Source organism: Hyperoodon ampullatus (assembly GCF_949752795.1).
Source record: "Hyperoodon ampullatus genome assembly, chromosome: 11".
Lineage (NCBI taxonomy): Eukaryota > Metazoa > Chordata > Mammalia > Artiodactyla > Ziphiidae > Hyperoodon > Hyperoodon ampullatus.
In genome coordinates, this window is record NC_136924.1 from 56680800 (window position 1) to 56703501 (window position 22702).

Consider the following 22702-nt stretch of genomic DNA (forward strand, 5'->3'; position numbering starts at 1 on the left):
TACTGAGTATTAAAGTACATATATAACTTCAACTTAAACGTTTTCCCCCTATGGTTAAAAAAAAAGTTTGAATTTAAATTAATTTTTTTCTTATAAAATTCTTCTACAGAGAGCAAAGGCACCCCAAACCATTTCACTGATTTTAAAACTGTGTTCCTTGTTGCAAAGGTCTCCCTAAAATTAATTTTAAGTTTTGGAGAGGAATGTCTTTGAACAGTCCTCTAATTCCTCTCCCCACCTTGTATAAATAAAATCAGAGACAATAAGTAGGAAAAGAAGTTTCATAGAGGCAACTAGAAAAGTGTGCATGGAATCAATTGATTAGATAAACGTGAACAAGAAGGGCTTCCCTGGTGGCGCAGTGGTTGAGAGTCCGCCTGCCGATGCAGGGGGACACGGGTTCGTGCCCCGGTCTGGGAAGATCCCACATGCCGCGGAACGGCTAGGCCTGGGAGCCATGGCCGCTGAGCCTGCGCGTCCGGAGCCCATGCTCCGCAACGGGAGAGGCCACAACAGTGAGAGGCCCGCGTACGGCAAAAAAAAATGCGAACAGGAATGTTTAAAGTTGACTGCCAAAGCCATCTCTTCTCCCTCTTGATGTTTCCTCAGCCAACGTTCAGTGCCAGCAATATGCTGGTGACAAAGTGGAAACTGCCAGAGGTACAGGCTTTAAAAAGTGATAGCCAAGTTGTTTATTAGAGAATAAAAAGGAGCTGTGATAAAAAAGAATTCCATTTGTTTTGAAGCAAATGTAAAGATTTCCAGATCCTTCTAAAATTCCCTTTTCTCTAAAGTTCTACTTTTAAGGCTAAAGCACTTGATATTCCTACTAAATCATGACTGTTAATCTAACATGTATACTGTGCAAGATGTTCTTCATGAAGGTGAGCTCCTGCCCCTGATGATTGGGAGTCAACAAAACTGAAATATTCAGTGGTTCAAACAGATCTAACTGCTGTCTGAACCCTACGTATTTTAATAAGGAATATTACTAGCCATTTTTTTTTTTTCGGTACGCGGGCCTCTCACTGTTGTGGCCTCTCCCGTTGCGGAGCACAGGCTCCGGACGCGCAGGCTCAGCGGCCATGGCTCACGGGCCCAGCCGCTCCGCGGCATGTGGGATCTTCCCAGACCGGGGCACGAACCCTCATCCCCTGCATCGGCAGGCGGACTCTCAACCACTGCGCCACCAGGGAAGCCCACTAGCCATTTTTTAAAATGAGAAGTTATTACTTCCTCTGTTTTTCCATTCCAGGTCAATAAAGAAGCACCAATTTCCGAGTCTTTCCATCAGGATACACATCTAATTAATTCCAAAACTCAATTTGCCCCCACTGGGGATGATGGGAGAGAAACAGCTTAGAAAAGCCAGGTGAATTTCTAAATTATAATTGAGGATGTGAAGTTTGGAATTATTTTTTCAATTTGAATAAAAAATAATCCTATTTTTCTCTCATTAAAATGAATTTGATATAAAATGACAAAATGAAAAAAAGGTTGGAGGGGACTTCCCTGGTGGCGCAGTGGTTAAGAATCTGCCTGCCAATGCAGGGGAGACAGGTTCGAGCCCTGGTCTGGGAAGATCCCATATACTGTGGAGCAACTAAGCCCGTGCGCCACAACTACTGAGCCCGCGCACTGCAACCACTGGAGCCGGTGCTCCACAACAAGAGAAGCCACAGCAATGAGAAGCCTGCGCACCACAACGAAGAGTAGCCCCCGCTCGCCGCAACTAGAGAAAGCCTGCGTGCAACAAGGAAGACCCAATGCGGCCAAAAATAAATAAATAAAATTAATTTAAAAAAAAAAAAAAAAGGTTGGAGACAGATTACATCTACTTCCTGACATAAGAACAAAGCGAAAAGCCCCTCTGGTGTTAGTTTAAGAAAAAGGCCTGGAAACTAATCCCCGCTACCTAAGTGAGTAATATTTCGGTAAGCTGAAAGTCACACAAGCACACCCAGTTCATAAAGTACACACAGTGCTGCTATTGTACAATGTGCTTAACACGCATCAGATCCCCTCTCTCTCTCTCTGGCACAATGGCCACTGAGACAGACTGTTCATGTTACTGACTTTGTATTCCATAATAATAATCTCAAAATTGGAGACATCTCCCTTAGTCTACCAGAGAACTACAATTTCAGCTCAGCCTCAAGTTTGCTACTTCCACCTGAGTTAGACTTTTGAAAATCTGTTTGATGGTTGAAAGGAAAACCTGACATGGAGAACATCTAATGATAAAGAAAGAAGAGAAAGAGAAAATCTTAAGCAGCAAGAAGAGGAGAGAGGGGGTAAGATAAGGGGAGGAAGAGTACAGTTGATAATAAACCCGGCTGCCTGGGTGTCAAAGACGATAACAGTGGGGAGAAACGTGGCCAGGCTGTCAAGAAGTACTGAACTTTTAGACAAAAATATCACCCATCAACCAGAGACTTCAGAATTACAAGGGCCCAATTAATACCCGTTAAATAGAGCTCTTCACTTTCTCTGCTCAGAGCTCTGAGGCTTAGCCAGCTCCAAATCTCCTTGACTGCTCACACGTCAGGGTCACTAATATCTTACTTCCAGAAACTAGAGCTTGGTCTTTGTTCCTCCCAACTCTCACAGTGTGAGGCTTCCCCCACTGCCTCCCAACCCGAAGTTTACAGCACTGCATTTCCCTTTGGCGGCCCAACCTGGCCTCCTGGCCTGACACATCTACTCTGGAACACAACTCCAAGCTCTGTGACAATTTCAAAGACCTCTTTACAATGAAGTAAGAAAGTCTATTAAATCAGTCTATACCCACTTCTTGCCTCAGAAAAAAAGTGCCTTGCCCTTATACTTGCTTAAGTAGCTGTTCTCTGGCAAATGTGAAGAAAGATTATCATTAGATTACATTCAACTTATTTATTCCAATGACAGATACTGGCCCCCCAATGCAGACTGACCTTAACAATTTTAAGTACATATCTTCCTCAATGTTTCTTTGCCTAAAGCAAAGAAAAACTGTCTGTAAAGACAGACAATACATATAAGATTCTCCAGCCTCAGACATGCCTCCTTCCGCTCTTTGGAACCTGCTACAAGTTCAATAGTTAACTTGTAGCCTCCTTTCATTACCTAGGAATTTTAATAGACACTTGATTGTTAGTGATAAATGGGACCAAAACAAACAAAAATAACCCACACAAGATGACCTACTATTTTTTTTTTTTTTTCGTGGTATGCGGGCCTCTCATCGCTGTGGCCTCTCCCGCTGCGGAGCACAGGCTCCGGACGCACAGGCTCAGCGGCCGTGGCTTACAGGCCCAGCTGCTCCGCAGCATGTGGGATCTTCCCGGACCGGGGCACGAACCCGTGTCCCCTGCATCGGCAGGCGGACTCTCAACCACTGCGCCACCAGGGAAGCCCGACCTACTATTAATAAGAACAAAGACAAGCCTGAAAACCCTAATTTCCTAGTTTAAGTCTTTACTGGGAACTGGTCCTTACACCAAAAAATGTAAGTTACTCTGAACTTAAATTAAAAGTGGAAGACTTCCCTGGTGGCGCAGTGGTTAAAAAATCTGCCTGCCAATGCAGGAGACCCGGGTTCAAGCCCTGGTCTGGGAAGATCCCACATGCCTCGGAGCACCTAAGCCCATGCGCCACCACTACTGAGCCTGAGCTCTAGAGCCCGCAAGACACAACTACTGAGCCCACATGCCACAACTACTGAAGGCCGTGCACCTAGAGCCCACGCTCCACAACAAGAGAAGCCACCGCAATGACAAGCCTGCGCACCACACGAAGAGTAGCCCCCTCTCGCCACAACTAGAGAAAGCCTGCGCGTAGCAACGAAGACCCAACGCAGCCATAAATAAATTAATTTTTTTTAAAGTGGAAGAGGAATTAGACAATAAATATATGTTTATCATCCCTGGCCAACTGTTTTATATTCCATTCTAATGTTATTATAGTTCATAATACATTGTTGTTTTATTATATCCATGATATTCCTGATGATACCTGGAGGGCTTGTCTTTGTGTCTCCAGGGGCCAATAAATGTTAATTGTTCAATACATGTCTGTTAAATTATCAAAAGAATAAATGGCATCGGATGGGTGAGACAACAAGGATCCAGGACTTCTAACTCCTTATATTCGGTAGTCAAATACTCCTTGCCTTCTTTTCCAAAATATTTTATTAAAACCAGAGAGACTCACATGATAAAGATGACAACAATATTGAGGCAAAAGGCTTCCCTTTCTGCCTCAAACACTCAACTCTTTAAAGGTATCACTCCCTGTCCTTATTAAAGCACAGAGCTTTCACAAAGACACTGTCCTCCACTCTCACCAAGCCAACATCCAACTTTCAACCCTATACAAGTACTAAACTTACTCCAAAGCTAAATAACTAAACTTACACTATGTGTACTTCAGTCAAACTGGGCCAGCAGACTGTGCAGTAAGCGATGTTCTTTTTAGTAAACTCAAAGTTTCTCATTTTGTGATTAGTTCCCAGTAATGCTACCTATATAAACAGCAGCTTTCTTGGAAGGGGAGAACTGGAAGACAAAAAAGTCTTCCACTAGAGCCTTCCAGACAGTACCAAGAGAATCTGAGAGGGACTTTTAAGCTCACAGAAAGGGTATAAGTATGGCAGCAGACATACACAGTAAGGAAACAGGGAATAAAGATGTCTTTGATTCCACAGCACCCACCCAAGCTCTTAGCATTAAAAGTCAAATAGAAAAGATGCTGCTTTGTATCAATAGATACGACTCCCTAACCTCTAACCTTCACTTCACTGAGTCAAAACTGAACCAAAGCTGCTTAGGAGCTCTGTGGAGTATTCCAAGGGATCACCGCTGATTTCCTAACAGTAGAGTAAGATTAGATTTGTGTCAAGCTTCCCCATTCACTAACAGAAGTGCTGCCAGGCTGCCCAGAAATTCCCCACCCAAGTCCCAGCCATCCAGGAAACATGAGAAACCAAGAATGCTGCAATCATGGCCTTTTTGGTATTGGGTCCAAAAAAAAACTGTGTCTAGGCCAAGACTGTAAATGAAATATCATCCAATGAAAACCTAAACAGTCAAAGAAGTTTTCATTTACCCAACACAGCTATCATGGAGAGACCCAGTACTGTATAGAGGAAGTTTCCAACCTTATTTAATGTTAAAATAAACACCCAGCAGAAAACCTCTAGTCACACGTAACTATACTATAGCCTCAGATCATAAATGACGTGGATGGAAAACAGGCCTAAGGGTTCATTGGCAATAGGCTCACAGGATTTTGAAGAAGGATAAGTAATAAGGTCAGAACTCTTTTAGTGTGGAATCTTTTAGGGGACAGAAGGCACTTGTAGGTAATAATAAAACTCTTACATGCCAGGAATTGTTCTAAGCACTTTAAGAATATTAACACATTTAATACTCACCAACTCTTTAAGATTGATATTATCAATACCCATTTTAAGTATGTGGAAACAAAAGAACAAAGAGGCTAAGCACCTTGCTCAAAGGTTTACAGAGCCAAGTGCTGCAAACTAAGTGGTTGAGAGTCCGCCTGCCGATGCAGGGGACACGGGTTCGTGCCCCGGTCCGGGAAGATCCCACATGCCGCGGAGCAGCTGGGCCCGTGAGCCATGGCCGCTGAGCCTGCGCGTCCGGAGCCTGTGCTCCGCAACGGGAGAGGCCACTACGGTGAGAGGCCCGCGTACCGCAAATAAATAAATAAATAAATAAATAAATAAATAAATAAATAAATAAAAGCAGGGACATATGAAACCAAACAGATGGAGAGCTGCCACCCCACTCACATACCGTGTGCAATAATGCCCCCTACAAAGGTGCCTGGAGCCTGGAGGCTGCACAAACAGCCCTAAAACCAATCTACACACAAGTACTCAGCGGCCTGCCCAGGCCCCTCACACGAAGGCGCTCCCTGGATGTCGGCTGCAGTAAAATGAATTCTTTTGTTGAAGTGGGGCGAAGGGAAGCCCAGGGAGCAGACGGGGCGCCAGGTCTCCGCAGATAAGAAGGCGGCCGCGGGGACCTTGCCCCGTGGCCGTCGGCCTCTTCCGCCGTGTAAAACGGGGTCAGCGCACCGTCGATCACGGGTCCCGGCCCCGCGGCTGGTCCAGCCGGGGGTTCGGCCATTTCTCTTAGGCCGCGGAGGGAAAGGGGTGAGGCCGCTGCAACCTCTGGCGTTTCCTTCCCGCACCCCGCTCCCGGCGCCCTCCTCTCGGTCTTCCTTCGAATAATGCGGCTCCATCTGGACCCCACGCCCAGGCCCTCACAGCCCGTGCCGCCCCTCGCAGCCCCGCTCGGCGCCCCGCATGCCCCATACTGGCCCCGGCGCCAGCTCCCAGGGCAGCCCTCCATCCGGGGAACCCGGGGAAAGCCGGGCGCCCGCGTGACCTCTGACCTGCCCTGCGCCCCACCTTACCGGCTCCGCAACCACCTGACAGTCTGTCCCCGCGCCAGAGGCTCCATACCCCTGGAACCAGCGCCACGCCAGCCTACCCCCTACACGCCCCGCGATTGGCCGACAGGACGGCAGCTGCACCTTCCTATTGGCTGGATTTTCCGTATTCCCCTCGGCTGCCGGCGAGCAAGGCGGGCCGACGGCAAATTCCGGGGCTCCGCCCACCCCAGGTCAGGCTGGAGGCGGGGCCACGGCGGCCCGGGCGGGAGCTGCCTCCTGTAGAGCTAGTGCTCGCGCTGGTCCAACCCACAGTGTGGGTTGGAGTCTTCCACCCCGCTAGCAACCTGCAGACACGTAAGTTTCCTGCTGTAGTTCGCCGCGGCCTCACGTTAGGTCCTGGAAATCAAGATCATTTCTTCTGAGACGCGGCTCTGTGAGAGATACAGCTCCATCCTACAAAGTATAGCCACCTGGCAGGACCATTTCCTCTCGCCCCCAGAGCCACATCATAGTATCTGCTGCCCCACCAAGAGCACCCCACACCTGGGAGGAACCGCGAAACATCAGCTAGTGCAGCCATTTCGGCTGCATCAGGTGCCCTATTCCCAAGCTTCGGTAATGAATTGTTTTCCGCTCTCCTACGCAGCTGCCTCGCTTCTTCCCCCAAACTTTATTCGCCATCTACCCAAAAGTAGTCCCACTCCATTCGCAGTTTCAACCTCACATCCCAGAGTCTTTCTCTGAAGATGATGACCACTTTAGAGAGGAGAAAATAGTCTGACTAACCACCCTAATTTTCTACAATGTCGTTTAGAGCCACCAGGAACATTCTTAGACACCCCTCTCCCCGCGCCCCCCATCGCCCCCATAACTGCTTTCATTAAAGGTAACCAAGCTTATCTAACCAAGTCATAGGCCTAGAGAGGAGAAGCATAAACCCCTCCAACATCTTTCTTCCTGTAAAAACTGCTAGGAGAAATTTTTATTAGTTGGTAAAAGAGTCCAAGAGAAGAGGAGAGGAGAGTAAACTGCAAAAAGGAAAAATCCAAATAAAGTACAAAGTAAAAACAAATTCAAGGATCCCAAAAAACTGGGCTGAGCATCATCAGTTATCTGGTACAGGCTAGTTTCCATACAGAATTTCTCCTAGAGAGAAAAGAAAATGCACAAATTAGTTCTGAGACTCTCTCTACAGCACATATGGGGAGTCTCAGAAAGGCTTGATGAAGTCCCTCCAGACCAGAACCTTTCCTTTGGGAACTTCTACTGCAACTAGAAAATAAAATGGCTGGAGCCATCCTTCTCTCGTTCCAGGTCTGCTCAGGTGGGCAACTTCCCTGGGCTGTTGCATACGTACTTGCTGGCTACTTACTTAGCTCAGTGTGTGGAGCTGCCTCCTTCTTAAGCTTTTTCTTCATTGTGCAGGCTGGGTTTGACTTTTCCCAGTGCCGGCTCCTGTCTCCTGCCTCTTGCCTCTATATATGCAGACAAATGTGCCTCCCCTTGGTTAGATAAGGGCACTTTAGGCTGCTCTGGGCAGCGCATTGTTAAAGACACCGCATGGAATTTCAAGAAGCAAACCACACCCATCAAAGCATAATCAAATTTCATCTTTGACCTGCCATGAAAAGGGAAGCATCATATACCTGCCACTCCTGGGTACTGATGAACAATGAATTGCATTTGAAAACTTTTATTCTAAGATTTCATCTCTGTCTCATTTCACAGGAGCTAGAGGAAGGCCTGTGTGTGCCAGTGGTTGAAAGGGGTGGAGAAAAAGGAATTGCTTTCCTTCAGGACGCCACCCCCCTTGGAGGGAAGCTGCTTTGGGCACTTGAACCAGGGCTGCATGTGCACTAGGACTCTGCTCCCCTGAGACGTAAGCTGAAACCAATTAACCCCAAGCCTGACAGTCCACAGGTATTTTCCACATAGGTATGTGCAGCACCAATTAAATTATAGGCAGTCTCAGAGTATGGGTGAAAATGCCACCCAGTCGATCCCTTGGGATCGGAAGGACCCGCTGGCATCAGCCTGGTCAATCAGTGATCCACAGGTGGACAACAAAGCCACATAAACCCAGGACTCTGTTCCTGATGTCACAGGGAAAAAGAAAAAACACCTGAGACTGACCAAAAAAAAAAAAAAAAAAAAAATCCAGAGCAAGCCAGGATTTCTCAATCTAGGAAGAGAGGAGCTGGAAAAAAGGGGGGGAGGGGCGTGGAATTTGCCTCAGACAAATATAGTTTAGTACGCCAGCCGGAGGCAAAGCTGGAAAGGAGAGGCACTGGAGTGGGGTGAGGAGAATGGGTGGGATACTGGAAGGAAGACCTTGCTAGCTTCAGGAAGTTTTCTGGTAGTTTTAAGGAAAATATGCTTTAAAAACATATGCAATAAATGTGATAGAAAAAATTATGTTAGAATGGAAAAGAAAGAAAAGCAGCAATCAATTCATATCCATCTTCTAGCAAGAGGCTCTAGTGCCTACACAGAACAACCATAGAGTCAGTACAAGGAAGTATGGATCTTCTGTCCTCGACCCAAAATGAAGATCTCTTCATTCAAGTACTAAAAGTCATCTCATTACAACTTGACCTATCTCTTTGTCCTTGTTCTACAGCAGACAAGTTCCCTAAGGCAAAACTGCCTTAGAGGGCTTCCCTGGTGGCGCAGTGGTTGGGAGTCTGCCTGCCGATGCAGGGGACACAGGTTCGTGCCACGGTCTGGGAGGATCCCACGTGCTGCGGAGCGGCTGGGCCCGTGAGCCATGGCCGCTGAGCCTGCGCGTCCGGAGCCTGTGCTCCGCAACGGGAGAGGCCACAACAGTGAGAGGGCCACGTATCGCAAAAAACAAAACAAAACAAAACTGCCTTGGATTGGGGCTCAATTTGTCCCCCTTCATGGGAAAGTAGAAGAAAAAAAGAAGAAATATGAAATCACCCGTGAACTAACCTGTTTCAGGAAAAGGCCCTATTTTGGTTTAGGACTTCCAAAACTGGAATGCATTTTACAGTGAGACTCTACCATAGCCCCCCCTATTGCCTTTACTTGGGAATTGCTCCCAACGTACACACTCCACTCTTTCCTACTAGGTCCCCACTGTTCACTTACAGTAACTGACAACATTAATGGAATTCTTATTATGTATCAAACCCCATATTTAACATGTTATAAACAGAAATTAATCCTCGCAATAAATTTGTGAGGCAAGAACTGTAATCTTTATTTTGCCTATTAGGAACCTGAGTCTGAGGGAGGTTAAGTAACTTGCCTAAAGACACACAGCAAGTTAGTGACAGAGCCAGGCTTTGAACACAGATTTGTTAGATGCAAGAGCCAGCACTCCAACTACCATACCATAATGCCTCCATCTTACACACCTAAAACAATTCCCTTCCATTCAAATCTCTAGCTTGGAAACGATCTCTTTTATAAAATCCTATTAATGTAAATTCACTGAACATTCCACATTACCACAATAGCCAACTGATTTCTAAATAGATGTTAATACGTATCTGCATCATGTGTGCTCTTTATTTAAATAGGAGACTTTTCCTCTCATAGTCACCTCCCATCCATTCTCCAAGTATTCTTTTTCATGCTTTTGTTTTCCCTGAAACAACTGTCTGAAATTAACTGCTTCCAACCCTCCCTTTCTTTTGGAGGACGCAGGCAACAAAAAGTGCCCACCAAACTGAGAAAGCACCTCGAGACAGAAAAGCAAGGCAGGCAGCTCCATGTAATTAACGGATCAGTTTATTATATGGTAACTTACTCACAGGGTGGGATTGGGCAAATAATGATCCAGAAGCATTCGCAACTGCGCTCCACACCACCGAAGGGCCATTGGGACAATTTTACAGTTAACCTAGGGTATGAGGGTATGTGCTCGAAACAGGATGTGCATTCCTAAGCCAAGATTTATGAATGGGTAACAAGTCTCATGGGAATACATCAGCGAAGGTTGTCATCATTGTTTGGGGACCAACAGAGCATCGGGGCCACCTGGTCCTAAAGATTATTAAACAATATCTATTAACTACAAACCACTTGGTAACAGAGAAGTGATTCACGGCACAGTACAGTCCTGGGTTGGGTCAGGGGAAGAACAAGAGGAACTGTAAGGGCCAAGATGGCGTCAGTTACGCTAACAGCCATATACCTTCCTTACCTGGAAAACTCATTATTGTTGTAGTTACTGCTATTGTTATAGCTTCCACTAAAATATCCCCGTGTTGGAGCATTCCCTGACTCCTCCAGGCAGCATTAGCTCTACATTCTGTCTGCTACCCAAACACTCCTTACTCTACTCTAGCCCTAATTCATTCTGAATATATTTATTGAAAATAACTACATACCAGGCAGAGGATGGGTGGTACAGATACAACACAAGTAAGATAAGCACAGCCCCTTAGTGGGTTACTATCTGTGTGCTTTCTTCTCCCACTAAAATGTGAACTTCTCAATAGGGGTGATTATCTTATCTTTGTACACCTGGTGCTAACAAAGGCCAGACATATAGGAGGTGTTCCATAAATATATTATCCCATTTTTAAATATGTTATGGCTGTCAGGCAATGAAGACAAATAACTAGGCTATATCTGTTTATAGTTATGTATCTATTTCCAAAATTGAGTCTTCATCTATCCTGAAAATATTCTTCCGTGTGATAATGCTGGAATGCACAGGAAGGATCCCCTTTGAGAAAGAAGGACTTATTACCCCTGTTTGGAGTGGGGATGCTGCTGGCCTCAGGCCTCACGTCAGGCCCCTTTCTCAGGCAGCCCACATCAAATGACTGATCTATGTGGGAATGTAAAGATTCATCCCTCTCACCCCAACCAGGGACAGCTCTGAAGGTTGGCGAAGCCTTTATCCTGTGTCACAGCTCAACTTCTCCTGTGCAGACGGCTTCCTTCCCTTCCCTTAGTGTCTATCCCAAGATCACTTCCTAATGAACATACCGCCTCCACCTCGGGGTTGGCTTCCCGTCCTACTACTTTCTGTACCGGAAATTAATGTGTCTGAAAAAGTGATCTGCCCTCCTCTACTTCCTTAACACTCAGTTTTCCACCATTTTGTGATCCACCCTAGAAATTACTTTCTCATTAGTTGAGATCATCATGGCCAAGGAGAGTCAGAACCCACGAACTCTTCAACTTTCTCCATATTTGAAAGGTGATACCTTTCCTCTTACAACTCTTTCTTCGGCTTCCATCACACTGTGCTCTTTGGGTCGTTCTGTTTGAATTGCTCTTTCTCTACTACCTTCAACTGGGACTTTTCTTCCTTCTACTCCTTACATGTAGGCATTCCTTAGATTCACTCCTTTGTCGTCTCCTAATTCGAAACGATCTGTCTGCAGTTTCAATGTAATAATACTGGGGACCCACTCAGCATTAGAGACATTCATGGGACAGGGTTAGAGTAAAAAGAACAGCCTCTTAAGGGTAAAATAGACCTGGATTCCAGGTCCAGCCAACTGAGAAACCATGGGTACATTATTTAATCTTTGTGTTCCATTTCTTTATCTGAACTGGGTACAATACCAGCCTCATAAGGATGCTCCCCATATTTTTTGTTCCCCAAATGCACCAATGTTCTCTTTTACCTCCCTGTCTTTTCACATATTGTGCCTATGCTGCAACATTCTTGCTCTGCCCATCCTTCACCGGACTAACTCCTACTCACCACTAATGTCTCACTTTAGATGTTCCTTCCTCCAAAAAGCCCTCTGTGATCCCAATATCTGAGTGAGGTATGTCTTCTAGGACACACTATAGTGTATTCTTCCCTTTCCCATAGCACTATCCCATGGAATTGCTTTGGCTGTTTGTCTCTAATCCTCTTTGAGGGCCAGGGCTTTGTCCTGTTCACTCTTGTATCCTCAGGGAGGACTCCAAGGCTGGCAGCATCCCTTCACAGCCCCAGCACCATTTCACCTTCCTGAGGATGAGTCTTGAGGGCTACTCTCTGTAGCCTCTTTCCCCGAGCTACAGCTGCCACTTTGTCTCTCTTCCCGGATATCCAGCCAGAAAGTCAACATTGCTGTATCCCAAACTATCCTCCTCTCTACTCAAACCATCTTGTTCTTACAATTTGCCTATATTTGCAGTTTCTGGGACTTGAAAACGGAAAGTTCTCATGGATTCCTCATCCTCCCTCTCATCAAACGATGCCATGACTATAGCCTATCTGCACAAGGTCAGTTGTCCCTGTCTTTCTATTTCAGCTGTCACCTTCCTGGTTAGGCTTCCACTCCTCTGACCTCAACAACCTCAAGATCCTCCTGATCAATCTGATCTTTTCTCTTCCCCACTTAGAAACTTCCAAAGGCTCCCTACTGCCTACAGAGAAGAGGAGAAGGAAGGGGAAGAGAGCACACATTAACTGAGTGCCATGTGGAAGATGTTTTGCCCACATTATCAAATTTAAATACAGAATAGATTTTTCATCTGACATTCAAGGCTCCCCACACCATGGTTCCAGCCTTCTTTCCACCTCATCATCTCTCCACCATGTAAACCCTTCATTCCAGTTGAATTTCATATTCTCTCCATCCTGAACACAACCTGGGCTTGCCTGACCCTGTGCCTTGGCTCCTACTGTTACCTCCACCCACACTTCTAGTATTGAAATCCTGTCCATTTTTCAAGACCTAACTCAAATGCCACCCACCCCTTAAAGCCTTTCCTGATTCTCATGGGATGCGACCTCTTCTGCTCCTGAATCTTTGTGCTTTTTTTGGCTCATATTTTTTCTTTTACTAATTATTTATTATCTAATTTCTGCCACTAAGTTATGAGCCTCATAAAGACAGCTGTACCTTAACTTTATATCATTTACTGCACCTATCACATCATTAGTATTTAACAAGCATTTGAAATATTGAACTTCAGCTTGGATTTGACTTTATATATATATGTGATCTATAACAGTGCTTTTCAAACTGGGTCTCAGTACATGATTGGATTATGAAATCAATTTAGTGCATCACCATCAGAATTTTTAAAAAATTGAATAGGAAATATCAGAGACTGTCACAAGTACTAAGGTAGGTATTATTTTGTGAAACTTTATTTTAATAATGTGTGTGTGTGTGTATACTGGGTTGATGTAAAATTTCTTTCTTACTGTAGTAGTCTAAAAAAGGTGTGAAAACACGACTGTAATACATATGCATTATTTCAGCCAGCTGATTACAAGCTCCTTGATGAGAGAACAGACCTGGCAAACTCTACCCTTGCAATCTGTGAAAGCCAACCCTCCACACTGAGCCCTGCTCATTCCAGGGAGCTGCCCTAGGGATTAAAAGACTCAAGGCAAGGAGCAAGGTCCTGTCTTTAAGAGAGTTTCTCTTCTATTAAGAGAAAAAAAAAATCAGGAAGAAACTCTACAGATAATTAAGAAAGCAGCTGAAGAGCCATAGAATAGGCTTTGAACTTAGAGCCAAATAACTACTTAGAGTTCTTGCTCTGCTATTTATTAGCTGTGTGTTGTTGGATAAATTGCTTGATTTCTCTGAGCTTCAGTTTAGCCTACTAAAAGAACATACCGTACCTCACACACTCATATTAAAATTAAGTGATACAACCACCTAGAGGGGTGGGATAGGGAGGGTGGGAGGGAGACGCAAGAGGGAGGGGATATGGGGATATATGTATACGTATAGCTGACTCACTTTGTTATACAACAGAAACTAACACACCATTGTAAAGCAAATATACTCCAATAAAGATGTTAAAATAAATAAATAAATAATTTAAAAAATATGTGATACATATATACAAGATTATTTTGTAAGCTATATAAATGTTCAAAAGTTTTAAGTAAAAAGCTGCGTCATTTAGCAAACAAGTGAAAATGATGTAGTACAGCTAAATGTGCATTAGACATGATTTTCTTTCCTTTTTTTTTTTGGCTGCATTGGGTCTTCATTGCTGCGTGCGGGCTTTCTCTAGTTGCAGCAAGTGGGGGCTACTCTTTGGTGTGGTGCACGGGCTTCTCATTGTGGTGGCTTTCCTTGTTGCGGAGCACGGGCTCTAGACGCGCAGGCTTCAGCAGTTGTGGCTCGTGGGCTCTAGAACGCAGGCTCAGTAGCTGTGGCGTTCGAGCTTAATTGCTCCACAGCATGTGGGATCTCCCCAGACCAGGGATCGAACCCGTGTCCCCTGCATTGGCAGGAGGATTCTTAACCACTGCGTCACCAGGTAAGTCCCATACTTTTTTTTTTTTTTTTTTTTTGGCCACTCCTCACAGCTTGTGGGATATTAGTTCCCTGACTAGGGATCAAACCCGGGCCTGGTGGTGAGAGTGCCGAGTCCTAACCACTGGATCGCAGGGAATTCCTTTGTTTTGTTTTTTGATTACTAGTGATAGAAACCCAATTCAGAATGATTGTGTTCAAAGCAAACTGAATCACTCCCGTAACCCAATGGTATAGCTAGCTTTGGGCAGGGCTTCATCTGGGGACTCAGATAATATCAACCAAGCTGCTGTCCACTTGTCTCTTTCTTTCTACCTCCCTCTCACTCTGGGCTCTACTTCAGTCCCAGGGTGGTTTTATTCTCAGACAGTTTCCGCCTGCATGGTGGGATGATGGCCACCATCTGCTCTGGGCTTGATGGAATCCTCCCCGCTAGCAGGCAGAGTATCTTTTCCCCTGTTGTTGCAGCAAAAATCTCAGGGCTCTGTCTGACACCTAGCTTGGGTTATGAGCCAAGTCTCAAACCAAAAATAGTGGCCAGGGGTGCCTGGGACATGAGCTGACCCTTGGAGTTAGAGGGTGAGTCACCTGGACTGAAATAGAGATTGGTGAGGAGTCTTCTCAAGAGGTGGGGTCAGAGATTCAGAATGACCAAGTTTCCAAAGCTGAATAGGGTTAGTTTAGAAAGACATCTCGGTCTCTTCTATTTAATGTCACCATACAACATTAGAAAAAGGACACACAAACACATGTTTGTTCCATTTCATTTGATTGCATTCATTTCATACAGCATTGAGGATCTACTATGTGCCAGGTACTGTCTAGACACGGGAAAATAGCAGTGATCAAGACATACAAAGTTCCCGCTCAAGGAACTTACTTTCTGGGGACAGGGGGGCAAATAATGAACAAGTCAGTAAGCATATGTCAGGCAGTGATAAATTCTGTTTAAAAAATAAATTTAAAGAGCAAGGCAAGGAGCAGCAAGAGCCAGACGTGGGAGGTAAGGACTATTTTAGAGGGGCTGGTTAGGGAAGACCTCACCTTGAAGGATACATCTGACCGAAGTGAGAGAGCAAGTCACATGAATAGCTATCTGGAGGAGAACTTCCAGGCAGAGGGAAAAGCAAGTATAAAGACCCTGAGACAGGGCCAATGAGTTCCCCCTGAGCAATACATGTGCATTTAGCAACATACACATTTGCATGTGTGTGTGAACATATTAATCCTTTATTTTCCTACATTAGAACTTTTGATAGTGATATTATGAGAGTGATATTAAACTGCAAAATCCATGGAGTCTTTCTAATATTGATTCAGCTAGGTAAGACATTTATGAATCTTGCTGAATATGCAGATGTGCCTGGACTGAGAGTACCTTGAAGCAGGGGCTTCCTTTTTCCCACAGAATCTGAACCCAGGAGAAGCTTAGTGAATGGTGCAGGTGGAATAATGAGCCATGTGCCACAAGAAATATCAAGGCTGATGGTAGAGATCCTGGGTGACCCTGCCGAAGCTGGGTGGGGAGACCTTCTCTCCAGGAGTGTCCTCACCTCTGTCCTTTTGGTCTAATTGCTGTGGACGTGCCCGGCAGCACAAAGTGGTTCCTGAGGGTGGTTCCTACTGATGCTGGGTAAAGGTCCCCGTATTCAAAGACTAACGCAAAGTAAAAATTCCTCTGATCTTCAGCCTTAGCAAGGGTTATGTTGCCTAGAAGAGGAAAAGCTTGGGGTGGGGCATGTGTGTGGCAGGTGGAAGGGAGTGGAAGAAGTCAGAAGGCAAGAGACCTGCCCTCCCTAACTGGTTGGTAACAGTTTCCCTGAACTTGGAACCCCTATAACCTATCCCTACTAGGCACTGCTCTTCACCTAGCGATGCTCTTTTCCTTGAATTGCAGTGACTTCTGACATGTTTGACGTTAATTCTTTACTGTCCACAGTAGCTAGATTGGTCTACCTCTTCTTTATTGTCATAAAGATATGTCCTTTGTTATCTGCTTATATTAATTTTTCAGAGTATGAATTCTTAGACCATGTTCATGAGCAATACATTCTAAATTTAGTTCAGTGTCGACCGTAATTGCTCATTGCAGGCAGGCACTGATAAAGGCTTTTTGATGATGAATAAGACTGCAATGATTACACTAGAAATCAAAGACTACTTCTCATACTTGGGGATTCTGCTCCTCTGGAAATGCTAGCCTCCTCTCTTACAAATCTTCTCTCATAAATTGGTTTCAAGCTGAGCTTGCCTGAAACCTTCCAGTGTGATGATCAGGAGACCTGGGTTCTCCATTAAATTCACCAACAAATTCTATGTGACTCTATGTGCCTCCATTTCACAATCTGCTAGTGCAAGACAAAAAAAAAAAAAAAAAAAGGCTCACAGGGCTTGAAGGTAGGGGAGAGAGGTAAAATAAGAAAGTAGATGTGGAAGGACTTTAAAAGTAGGACATAAGGAGACTTCCCTGGTGGTCCAGTGGTTGAGACTCTGTGCTCCCAACGTGGGGGACCTGGGTTCGATCCCTGGTTGGGGAGCTGGATCCCACATGCTGCAACTAAGAGCCCACATGCCGCACTTAAAAGATCCCGCATGCCGCAGTGAAGATCCTGTGTACCGCAACTAAGACCCAGCGCAAGCAAATAAATAAATATATATATATATTTTTTAAAAAGTAGGACATAAGGATCCTGTCTCAAGTCTACACCTCCTTTCTTTCAGGGCCAGCCCTCTCAGAAACTCTTCTTTCTCCCCAAAGGCATAATTCTTCCAGGAGCCTTAGGTTCTTTGTGTAAAGTATGAAGAACCGCTTGTGTATCATCTTTTGCAGAGATTCCTCCCAATGACTCCTTTTACCGCATCTTTACCACTTGCTTCTTCTTTACAGGCCCTCAAAGAGCTAGTTTTCTAAGCTTGGAGCTTCATTTATATTCCCATCCTGTTATTTCTAGGAGAAAAACTCAGAAGGAGGAGGTAAGATGCCTAGAGTGCCAAAGATTTCTCACTAGAGAGAAATGTGGTGAAGAATCAAATGGTGAGCCCCAGAAGTTTCAGAAGACAGAAAAGGAACAGGCAAAAATAAACTCCAGGTGAATGAAAGACCTGAAGTTGTCAAACAAAACAAAACCTTCAAAATTATCCAAAAAAAAAAAAAAAAAGAATATCCTCATGATCTAATTTCTTAAATCAAATTAAGAAAAAGCGAAAGTATGAAAAATGGACAATTTTGATAAAATTTACTATAACAAATATTAAAATCTCCTACATAAAAGACATCTCAAACAAGGTTAAAATTCAAGTGACAGACAGGGAGATGGGGAGAAGGTATCTGCAACATACATGTATATCAGAAAAAGATGGGTATCTGTAAAGGACTCCTACAAACCAACAACAATAATAATAATAAAGAAGAAGAAGAGAAACAACCCTATAAAAAAATGGACAAAAGATATGAATAGACAATTTCCAGAAGAAGAAATCCAAACAACCAATAATACATAGAAAAACCTACTCTACCTCTCTAGTAATCGGGGAAATGCAAAATAAACTGACAATGGGATTCATTTCACATCTACTGGATTAGTAATAACCTGAAAGTCTGACCATTTTAAGTGTTGGTGAAGATGTGGAGAAACTAGGACTCTCATATCCTGTAAAACTGACACAATCACTTTGGAGGGCAACTTGACAGTACATATTTACTGAGGTTGAAAATGCACACATCTTAAAAAAAAAAAAAAAAAAAAAAAAAAAAATGCACACATCTTTTGACCCAGAAGCTCTACTGCCTTACAGCAGTGTTTTTCAATCCATTAGTAGGTCATGAAATAAATTTATTGGGTCACATCCAGCATTTTACAAAAATGAAATAGAATAGGAAATAGAGTGCATTTAGCAAAAATAGGTATTATTTTGTTAAACTTTTATTTCATATATGAACTGGGTCTTGATATAAAATGCATTTCTTATTGTGAGTTACACTTAAAAAGAAATAAAAACATTGTCTAAGAGAAACTCTCATTAATAAGGACAAGAAGGCATGTTTGAGGATGTTCCCTGTGATGTAGAGTTTGTAATAATGAAACATTGAAAACAAAGTACATGTCTATTAGCAGCAAATAGATAAACAAATTGGAGTGTATTCATGTGATGGAACACCACACAGAAGCTACAATTAATGAACTTGTTCTATATGGATGAATTTTGAAAACAAGTTTGAGGGGAAACAAAACAGAAAAATGTCACACTAAACCAATTATATGAATTTTTAAAACATATAAAAATACTATATCCTATATATATATACCACAAGTAGTATATGGTACACATATTTTTTTAAAGTATTAAAAATGGACTGGTATAAAAGGGATGCCTAAAGGAAGGAAGGGAAATGGAACTTGGGAGGAGAAAATAGGTATGATGTTATTTATTCATTTTGGGTGGTGGACACATAGATGAATGTAATAATATTCTTTGTTCTTTTCCTTTATTTATTATTATTTTTTTTTTGCGGTACGTGGGCCTCTCACTGCTGTGGCCTCTCCCATTGCGGAGCACAGGCTCTGGATGCGCAGGCTCAGCGGCCATGGCTCACAGGCCCAGCCGCTCCACGGCATGTGGGATCTTCCCGGACTGGGGCACGAACCCGTGTCCCCTGCATCGGCATGCGGACTCTCAACCACTGCGCCACCAGGTAAGCCCTGTTCTTTTCCTTTAAAAAACATTTTTAACACATAAGAAAAAATAAATGGAATTATAGTTTTTAATCTTGCTCTGAGATGCAATAAAATAAAAATTGCATTAACCATTGGTTATTAAAACCCTTTGGGGGATTCCCTGGTGGTCCACTGGTTAGGACTCTGTGCTTCCACTGCCCACTGCAGGGGGCCTGGGTTCTGATCCCTGGGTCTGGGAACTAAGAGCCTGCATGCCACGAGGTGTGGCCAAAACAAACAAAACAAACAAAAAACTCTTTCATCCTGTGATTTTTTTTCAGTGCCTTAAGAAGAATAATCTGCCCCACATCAGCCTGTCAAACTCAATAAATTAGTATCTAGAGGTGGCAAGTCACTATGTTTATTATCTGTACTAGCAAAAGAGATTTATCTTTCCCTGAAGCTCCAGTCTTTGTTCTTCACACATGCTGTTCCCTCTTCTCAGAAAGCCCTTCCTCTGTTGTCTGCCAGTCAGTCTCCCAATCTGCCAGTCAATCTCCTCCATCATCTAGTTCTGACCTGACTTCTCTTCATGGTGAAGCCAGAGGCTGAGACCTATCTTTGGCTGTAGGTACAAGGCCACACACCTTCCCAGGCCTCTCCTAGATACTCTTGCAGTTTCCCTCCCCCCACAGGAAAGTCTGAGGTCGACACTGAATTGGATATCCTTGCGCAACAGGGGTTAAGCAGTTTGGGACATGGAGATTAACATCTAAAACGAAAGGGATGGGCCAGAGGCTAACCGTATTCACTGCATATGGTTTTCAACATATGAGCTCTATAAATATACATGCAGACAAAATTAAGTAGATGCCCTTCTTTTCTCTCCCTTCCCTTCATCAACTCCTGGGGATGAGCTTCTCCTCCTCTTCCTCAAAAAAGAAAGTCTTCATGGATGACCCCCCCCACACCAGAATTTAGCAATTTCCTACTCCTTCCTTTAACTTTCACTGTACCTTGACATTTCTCTGTTATAGCATCTATCACATTAGAGCTCAATTATTTTTGAATGTCAATTATCTCTACTAATCCTCTGAGTTTTTTTAAGGAAAGGCCTGCCTTGTATTTGCCTTTATTTTCCTGGAACCTAGCAGAATGGCTGCAGAGCAGGCCCTCAGTGTTTGCTGAATGAATAGCAAATGCTGATGACAAGCTAAATGACGCATAGGTTTGGGGAGCTCAAACTGGTTCCCACTTATTGTACCACAAAACTGGAACCACTTAAAGATGGTCATCATTTGGGGGCAGTCTGATGGTTTCTCACTATCTCTTCTCCAGACCCTTGTAATAACCTTACTGGTATCCTTAACCTCCCATCTTTTCCCACTCTTATACATCCTGGAGGACACTTCTCCAGGCTAATTTTTGCAAAACATCCCTTTCATCTTGTCACTCCCTTGGGCAAAATGCATTATGATTCCCTAATACCTTTCAAATCAAATCCAAATCCCTAATCTTCACACATAGGTCTGCCCAAGCATCCTCCCTTGCTCTAGCATTCCAAACGTATCTCCGAATCATTTTATTTTAGTATGTTCCTTATCAATGAATACTGTATCTTTTTTTTTAATTGGAGTATAATTGCTTTACAATGTTGTGTCAGTTTTTGCTGTAGAACAACGTTCCAGAGCTATGTGTATATATATATGTATATATATATATCCCTTCCCACCCCCCTCCCAATCACTTTACAGTGTGAAATATACTGGGGCTGGAATCCATCTGTCTGACTTCTGATTTATTCCAATCAATAAGAACAATGCCTGGCCTGGGGGAGATGCTCAATAATTGTGGAATTAATGAATAAGCAGACTATTTCTAAAATATAACCATTTGTTTCAGCCAAGCTAGTTTTCTTTTTGCTCTCTGCAAGCTCCTATCAGCCCATTTTTGTGTCTAATACTTAATAAACAACACATAATAAAATGTACTGCACATTTTAATATATGTGTTCAAATATAAGGCAATCCTTGTTTCCCCAAAGAGAAGAACTAAAAAAATAGTTTTTGGTCAACCTGATATACATGAAATACTCAAATGTCTACTTTAAATAGTTACTAATTTAGTGAAAATTTAAGTCTAATACTATTTAGCAACACATATTTTAAATCATTTATATTTAGATATAATGCTTTTTCACTCAAATTTTATAACAATTTAATTCAAATTATCAGTGCCTTCATCATCATTCAAGTCACTTTTATTGTCAACTTGCTCAATTTGCAGATCATGTCATCCTACGTATATCTGAATTGTTTGAGGACAGTTGTTTTTTCCTTTTTAATTCATGCTATGCTTGCATATTCCTGATATCCACAATATAACCTCTTTCTGTTGCTTTTTTTTTTTCTGTTGTTTTTAATATTTATTTATTTATTTGGTTGCACCGGGTCTTAGTCGCGGCTCCAGGGCTCCTTAGTTGCGGCAGGCGGGCTCCTTAGTTGTGGCATGCATGAGGGATCTAGCTCCCTGACCAGGGATTGAACCCCGGCCCCCTGCATTGGGAGCACGGAGTCTTATCCACTGCACCACCAGGGAAGTCCCTCTGTTGCTTTTAAAATGCTTATTAGTAACAATATCTAACACTTAAAACTGTGAGGTCCTAACCCCAGAATAATTAATTAAATCTGTGTTAAATTTTTTTCCTTTTCTTTTTTTCTTTTTGCCACACTGCCCGGCTTGCAGCGTGCACGGATCTTAGTTACCTGACCAGGGATTTAACCCAGGCCACAGCAGTGAAAGTGCCAAGTCCTAACAATTGGACCACTAGGAAATTCCCTCTTTTGTCTTTTTAAGTGATTCCATCCAGTGACCTCTATACGCTTGCAGAACTAGCATTGACTGAAGTTATCTCAGGCTGCATCCTCCCAAGCAATACTTTGATTCAAAACAAAATATCATATATAAAAAAAATCAGACATTGTGGACTATAAGAGGAGACTTTGTAAGAACACAAAATATAAGGCAACTTCCTTTCTGAGGAATTATTTTGAGAGGAAAAACAGTACCTTATATTCAGGTATATAAGGTATTTATTAATTTAATAAATATTTAATGAGCACTGCTTGTGTGCTAGGCACTGTGCTAGGAACTGGAAATACAGTGAGCTTAGAATCTCACAGGGAAGACAGTCATTAAATGTATAATGCCACAGTTAATTATTTATGATCATTTAAGGACTATGAGGGATAAGTTTAGATAGCTACAAGATGAATAACTGGGGAACCTAGGTCTGTGGGATTAAGAGTCTCCTATACCATGCTGTTTATGTACAGTGCGGCAGTAATTCATGTGCCCAGTCAGTCTGGGTTTAAATCTTGACTCAAACCTTAAGTAGGTTATTTAACCTCATTTTTCTCATTTATAAAGTGGAACTAA